Genomic DNA, 7,664 nt, shown 5'->3' on the forward strand with positions numbered 1-7,664 from the left:
GTTTTGTATATGTCATCCCGTTGCCTTCTTGCCTGCATGGTTTCTGCCGAATAATCTTAGTCTTATTGTGTCTCCTCTGTATGTGACTTTTTGTTTTTCTTGAGCTACTCTCAGGATTCTTTGTTTGTCTTTGGTTTTGGTGAGTGTGATTATGATATGCCTTGGTGATTTTCTTTTGGGGTCTACCCTATATGGGGTTCATTGAGCTTCTTGGATGGTCAGTTTTTCATCTTTCATGATCTTGGGGGAGTTTTCTGTCAGCAATTCTTCAATGATCCTCTCTCTGTTTTCTGTTTTCTCCCCCAGCTCTGGAACTCCGATCACTTGAAGATTTTTGCTTTTGATTGTATCCCACATAATTCTCAGGGTTTCTTCATTTTTCTTTGTTCTTTTTTCTGATTTTTCCTCAGAGTTGTATCCAAGTGTTTGTCTTCAATTTCACTGATCCTATCTTCCATCATTTCAAACCTGTTCCTCAGCCCTTCTATGGCATCGTCCATTTCTGAAATCTTGTTGTTTATCTTTTGGATTTCCAATTGTTGTTTCTGTATGATTTCTAATTGTGAATTTATTAGCATTTTGTTGCTGTATTATTTTCTTGAATTCTTCCATTTTTTGTCTGTATTTTCCATGAATTTGTCTGCCTTTTCCATGAATTTGCCTATTTTTTCCCTAATTTTTGTTTGCTTTTTGTTTCAACTCTTGGATAATTCTGAATATCAGAGATTTGAGTTCCCTATCAGTTAGGTCTAGTGCCTTTTCTTCTACTGGAAGGTCATTGGTGTTTTATTTTGGACACTTACTGGAACCATCCTGTCCTGTTTTTGTATATGTTTTGATATTGTCTGCTGTCCTCAGGGCATTGAGTGGTTATTTTCCTCATTTATTGATTGTAGATTTGTTTTGTCCTGCTTTTTCGTTTTATTTGGTTATGTCTGAGCAGGCTGGCTGTATGTTCTTTGTTGTTTGCTCATCTGTGGGCACGATACTTTTCACCTCCTTCTCCAATGGGCAGGGTCAGTCACTCAGGTATGGTACAGCAGGGCAGGTCCAGCTGAAGGGGATTTGCTGGGGTGGGTTTTTTGTGGCATGTACCTGGGCTGACAGTGCGGACAAGGAATCAGCGTAGGGCAGGTTCCAGTAGGCTGTGCCTGTGCTGCTTGGGAGTGTGATGTTCACTGTACTGTGCAGGTAGGCAGGAAGGAGGGGGTAGATTGTGATGTGTGGAGCTAAGATGGGTATGGGAAAGATAAGAGAGAGGAGAAAGGAACAGGAGCCAAAAATGTACACACGCAAAAAAAGAGTGCTAAGGGAGCTTGCTATTGGAGTGGAGAGATGAGAGACTGAGAAACGGGGAAAAACAAAATAAAAAAAAATAAAAAGTGTGAAGGGAAAAAAAAAGAATAAAACGAGAAACTGGAAATGAAGAAAGAAAAAGGGAATGAGAGAGAAGAATACAAAACAAAGAAACAAAAAACAAACCAAAAAAAAAAAAAACAAGAAAAAAGAAATTCCCCCAGGGATGTCACTTTGCATCTGTGCAGAGTAAGGGGGTAGCTTCCAAGCCACGTGGTACTGAGAAAAGAAAAAGAAAACAAACAAATCAAAACAGAACAAATCAGAGCAAGCAAGCAAACAAACAAAGCCCTGGGGGTCCCACCAGCCCTGGTGGCATGGGCCGGGAAGCAGTTTCACAGTCAAGCGGTGTTTCACAGCCTTTCAGGAAGAAGCAAAGATGGCACATGGAGCCAGGTATTTGAGAGAAAGGAGGGGGAGGTAATGAGAGGTATAGAAGAAATGTAATGAAGTGGAAAAAAGCAACACCAGGAGCCAGTAAAAGGTGCTCAGGGAACTGGCCAGTGTGGGCGGGTGGAAACCAAGTGACACTGGGGTGAAGCTGGTGTTTTCTGGCCAAGAGACTGTGACTGCAGGAAGCAGAGGAGGCTAAGTGGGTGTGAAGAATGGTGGGGGGTGGGAAAGCCTATATCGCTGGTTACTGGTTGCTCTGTCTCCTGCTGGAAGCTCTGTGAAGCTGCTTTCTCATACTCCCTGTTCGCTGATCTTTGATGAGTCCAAGATGACGGATCCATTGTGCAGTAGATGATAGGGGACCTCTGCATATATCTCGCCTCGCTCTCTGTTCTCGGTCAGTTTCTTATTGCATTCGGTGCTTGGTTGAGTTCTTTATCTCCTCATTTGATGCTTAGGGTTTCAGGATTGACCTGTGACTTTCTGACTTAGTTTTTCTGATCTTTGCTGCAGAGGGATGGAGTGGTGCTTCTGACTATAGCGCCATGTTGCCCGGAAGTCTCCAGTTATTTTTTTAATCAATAATATTTTATTGTGTTTTCAGTGAAGGTTTACACAGCAGATTAGGTTCCCATTCAACAATTTCTATACAAGTTGTTCAGTGACATTGGTTACATTCTTCACAATGCACGAACATTCTCATTATTTCTGTTCTGGTTGTTCTGTTTCTATTAATCTAGTTTCCCTGCCCTCCTTACATTCTCATCTTTGTTTTAAAGTAATTGTTGACTGTTTGGTCTCATATAGGTGTTTTTTTTTTTTAAAGGACAGAGTATTTATGGTTGACGTTCATTATTTTTTGAATCAATTTGTTATTCAGCTACAAGGTGACCTGGAAGTTAGTTTCAATTCAAGGTTTGAAGAATATCTCAGGGCAGTAGTCTTGGGGAGTCCTCCAGTCTCAACTAGTCCAATAAGTCTTTTTTTAAAAGGAATTTTGGGTTCTGTTCCACATGTTTCTTCCATTCTACTAGGGTCCATCTATTGTGGCCCTAATTAGAATAGTCGGTAGTGGTAGCCAGGCACCATCTAGTTCTTCTGGTCTCAGGATGGATGAGGCCGTGGTTCACATAGACTGTTTATCCTGTAGACCAGTTTCTTCTTTGAGTCTTTGGTTTTCTTCTTTCTCTTTTGCCTTAGGCGAGTAGAGACCAATTGTTGTATCTAGCACAGTCCAGTTTTAAAACTTTTCCATCACCCTAAAAACTTTCTTCATGCCTGCTTGCATTTAATCCCTGCTCCAACCCTCAAACCGAGGCAATTGCTGAGCTGCTTTCTTTCTCTATGAATTTGCCTTTTTATAATACATTTCATATAAATGGAGTCATAGAATGAATGTATACTCTTTTGTACCTGGCTTCTTTCGGTTGTCATATTGTTTTTGAGATTTATCCATATTGTAGCATGTATCAAGATTTCTTATAATGAATGTCTCTTTAGATGTCTCTTGGGTAGATTCCAAGCAGTGGAATTTCTGGGTCATATGGTGTCATGGATTGAATTGTGTCCTCCAAAAATATGTGTCAACTTGGTTGGGCCATGATTCCCAGTATTGTGTGGTTGTCCTCCATTTTGTGATTGTAATTTTCCTATGTGTTGTAATCCTAATCTCTGCCTGTGGTTAATGAGGCAAGATTAGATTATGTTAAAGAGGATTAGAGTGGGATTGTAACACCCTTACTGAGGTCACGTTCTTGATCCAATGTAAAGGGAATTTCCCTGGGGTGTGGCCTGCACCACCTTTTATCTTATAAGAGATAAAAGGAAAGAGAAGCTAGCAGAGAGTGGGGACCTCGCACCACCAAGAAAGCAGTGGGGAGAAGAGTGTGTCCTTCAGACCTGGGGTTCCTGTGTGACGAAGCTCCTAGTCTAGTGTAAGATTGATGACAAGGACCTTCCTCCAGAGCTGACAGAGAAAGCCTTCCTCTGGAGCTAACACCCTGAATTTGGGCTTCTAGCCTACTAGACTGTGAGAGAATAAACTTTGGTTTGTTAAAGCCATCCAATGTGTAGTATTTCTGTTACAGCAGCCCAAGTAACCAAGGCATATGGTAAGTTTGGAGCCCTGGTAGCACAGAGGTTAAGAGCTTGGCTGTTAACCAAAAAGATCAGCAGTTCGAATCCACCAGCCATTCCTTGGAAACCGTATTAGGCAGTTCTGTTCTGTCCTATAGGGTAGCTGTGAGTTGGAATAGACTCGAAGGCAGTGGGGGTTTGGTTTATGGTAAGTTTATGTTTAACTTAAAAAAAAAAAAAGCTAAATTGTTTTCCAAAGTGGCTGTACCATTTACATTCTCACTAACAACAAATGAGGGTTGCAGTCTCTCCACTTTCTCACCAACACTTGGTAGTCTGTGTTTTTGATTATAGTCATTCTAGTGAGTGTGTTGTATCTCATTGTGGTTTTAACTTGCATTTCCCTAATGACTAATGATGTGAACATCTTTTCATGAGCCTATTAGTTGTAAGTATATCTGTTATGGTAAAATGTGTTCAAATCTTTTGCCCATTTTTAAAAATTGTGTTGTTTTCTTTTTATTGAGCTATAAGAGTTCTTCATATATTCTGGACATAAGACTTTATTACATACATGATTTGCAAATGTTTTCTCCCAGTTTGTGGATTTAAAATTTTTTTCCTTAACGGCGACTTTTGAAGGTTAAAAGTTTTTAATTTTGATAAAGTTGGAATTGTAAATTTTAAAAATGGATTGTGATTTTGGTATTGTATCTAAGAACTCTTTGCCCAACCAAGGTCATGAAGATATTCTCCTATGTTTTTTTCTCCCCAGAAATTTAATGTTTTTAGCTTTTACATCTAATTCATTTTGAGTTAGTTTTTATGTTTGGTATGAAGTAATGGCTTAAGTTCTTTTTTTTTTCGGCAAGTATATATTCAGTTGTTAAAAAGACTACCCTTTTATATTGAGTTGTCTTGGCAACTTTGTAAAAAATAGACTGACCATAAATGTAAAGATTTATTTTGGACTTATAATTCTGTTTCATTGATCTGTATGCCTGTTCTTGTGCCAGTATCACACTGTCTTGATTACTGTGGCTTTAGAGTAAGATTTGAAATTGGGTAGTGTAAATCCTTCAACTCTGTTCTTCTTTTTAAAAATTGTTATTGCTATTCCAGGTCCAATTTCTATAAAATGGCTACTGGGATTTTGATGGAGGTTGCGCTGAATTTATAGATCAATTGGGAAGAATTATCATCCTGACAATATTGAGTCTTTCAATAATGAATGTGAATTGTCTCTCCATTTATTTAGATCTTTACTTTCTCTCATCAATGTTGTTTGCAGTGTATAAGTCTTGCACTTATTCTGTTAAATTTATTCCTAAATATTTTACTATTTTTGATGATCTTGTGAATGTAATTGTTTTCCTAACTTCATTTTCATATTGTTAATTGCTAGTATATAAAAATACATCAGGTTTTTCTACAGTGATCTGAGATCTTGTTAAACTTTGTATTAGTTTTAGTGCTTTTTTGCTGGATTTTTTGGATTTTTTTCATAGGAGATTCTATCATCTATGGATAAAGATTGTTTTACTTGGATACTTTTAATTTATTTCTTTTTTTCTTTATTATACTGCTTAGAACTTCCAGTAAAATGTTGAATAGAAGTGGTAATAATGGACACCCTTACTTTGTTCTTGATCTTACGGGGAAAGCACTCCATTTACCATAAAATATGATGTTAGCTGTAGTTTTTTTCTTAGATACTTTTGTCAGGTTATAATTGCTTTCTATTTTTAGTTTATTGAGAGGTTATATCATGAAGGGGTGTTGGATTTTGTCAAATGCTTTTCTCTATATCTATTGAGTAGCTCATGGTTTTTTTTTGTTCTTTATTTTATTAATAGGTTCTATTACATTAATTGGTTTTGGATGTTAAACCAACCTTATATTCCTTGAATAAATCATACTTACTCATGGTGTTAATCTTTCTTATATGTTCCCGAATTTGGTTCTTTGATATTTTGTTTAGGATTCTTGCATTTACGTTCATGAGGGATATGGGTCTGTAGTTTTCTTTTCTTGTTATGTCTTTGTTTGGCTTTGGTATTAGGGTAATACTGGTCTCATGGAATGAGTTGGGAAGTGTTTTATTCTTCTCTATTATCTGAAAGAATTTGTGAAGAATTAGTATTATTCTTTAAATATTTGCTAGAATTCACTAGTAAGCCATCTAGGCTTAGGGTTTTCTTTGTGGAAAGATTTTTAAATTGGTAATTCAATTATTTTTTACTTGTTATAGATCTATTCAAACATTATTATTTTTCTAGAGTTAGTTTTGGTAATTTGTATCTTTCTAGGAATTTGTCCATTCATCTAAGTCATCTAACTAGTTAGCATAAAGTTGTTCATAATATTCCCTTATCATCCTTTTAATTTTGTTTTATTTTTAGTTCAAAATATTTTCCAGTTTCCTTTGTGGTTTCTTCTTTGACTCATGGGTGATTTAGAAGTGTGTTGGTTGATTTTTGAATATTTGGAAAATATCTAGATTTCTTTCTATTGTTGATGTATAATTTAATTCTGTTGTATTCAGAGAGCATATGTTGTATGATTTCAGTTCTTTAAAATTTATCAAAGATTATTTTATGTCCTAGCATATAGTTTCTCCTGGAGAATGGTCTGTGTGTGCTTGAAAAGAATGTATGTTCTGCAGGTATCGGATAGAGTGTTCTATATATATCAGATTAAGTTGGTTGATAGTTGTAAAGGTTAAGGTTGTGTGTCAACTTGGCTGGGCCATGATTCTCAGTGGTTTGGCAGTTATGTAATGATGTAGTTATCTTCCATTTTGTTATATAATATAATCACCTCCATGATGTGATCTGATGTGATCAGCTAATCAGTTGTAAGCAGAGTTTCCTTGGTGGTGTGTCCTGCATCCAATATATATGGATGTTGTGGCAAAAATCACTGGCTTTTGCTCACTTTGAGTCCTGCATCCAGCTCATCATCATCTGACCTCTGGTTCTTGGGATTTGAGCCAGTGGCCTGTTGTATTGCCTGCCGGTCTTGGGGTCATCAGCCTGTGCATCTACGTGAGTCAGGAGAAGCCTCCAGCCTGACACTTGACCCATGGACTTGAGACTTGCCAGCCTCTTCACCTGCATGAGACATTTCCTTGAGATAAATCTCTCTCTCTCTCTCTGTCTCTCTCTCTCTCTATATATATATATACGCTTTACTAGTTTTGCTTCTCTAGAGAATCCAGCCTAAGACAATATCTTAACATTCTTTACTTTCATCCCATTTGTTTCTCTGAATCTAACGTGTGTCTCTTGCAGGTAGCATATAGTTGTTTTCTTTATTGACCAGTCTAACAGTTTCTGTCTTTTGATTGGAGTGTTTAGAACGTTCATATTTATGGTGATTATTGATATGGTTGGATTTACATTTGCCATTTTAATATTTGTTTTCTATAGTTCCTCTGTCTTTTTTGTTCCTCTGTACCTCCTTCACTATCTTCTGTGTTAAATAAATATTTTTAAAGTGAATTATTTTAATTCCTCTGTTGATTCTTTTTAACTATTTCTTTTTGAGTTATCGTCTTTGTTATTACTCTAGGGATCACAATGTGCATCTTAACTTATCACAATCTACATAAGATAAATACTAACTTAATTATAGTAATAATATAGGAAGTTGTCTCCAATATAGCTCCATTCCCTCACTCTTCTTTGTTCTATTACTCTCAACTATTGACTCAAAGGCAACTGGTAAATATTATATTTACATATGTTATAAGTCCAATAATACAGTGTTACAGTTATTTATATTGTCTTATGTCTTTTAAGGAAAAGAAGAAATGAGAAAATATATTTATAGCATTT

The sequence above is a fragment of the Trichechus manatus genome, unplaced genomic scaffold (assembly GCF_000243295.1).
Source record: "Trichechus manatus latirostris isolate Lorelei unplaced genomic scaffold, TriManLat1.0 scaffold00084, whole genome shotgun sequence".
Taxonomy (NCBI): domain Eukaryota; kingdom Metazoa; phylum Chordata; class Mammalia; order Sirenia; family Trichechidae; genus Trichechus; species Trichechus manatus.